Source organism: Eimeria mitis, genomic scaffold (genome assembly GCF_000499745.2).
Source record: "Eimeria mitis Houghton genomic scaffold, Emh_scaff321, whole genome shotgun sequence".
NCBI classification, from domain to species: Eukaryota; Apicomplexa; class Conoidasida; order Eucoccidiorida; family Eimeriidae; genus Eimeria; species Eimeria mitis.
The window spans coordinates 12,435-12,814 of record NW_013571548.1 but is presented as its reverse complement, the minus strand read 5'-3'; positions in this window follow the sequence as shown (position 1 = coordinate 12,814).

The window sequence follows — 380 nt, the reverse complement described above, 5'->3', positions numbered from 1 at the left end:
ATTCATACCGTGAATCAGCTAAAGTAAGCAACGCCTCTTCGTGGCGATTCATCTGGCGGGCTTGGCTCTCTGAGCTATCGGGGAATAAACCCCACCTACAGCAACAAATAAATAAATATAAAATATAAATTAAATTAAAATTAAATAAATAAATAAATAAATAAATAAGATAATAAACATGAAATATAAGAATTCATAGACACAAATATAACCACAGAAACAAATAAACAAACGGCCAATAAACCAGACGTACGGGTCTCTATATCACTTGCTACTGCGGTAAAGCACTAAACGAATTGAAACCGAGTGTATATATAATTTATATTTCCATAAATATATATATATTATATATATTTATTTATTTATATAAATTAAAAAGA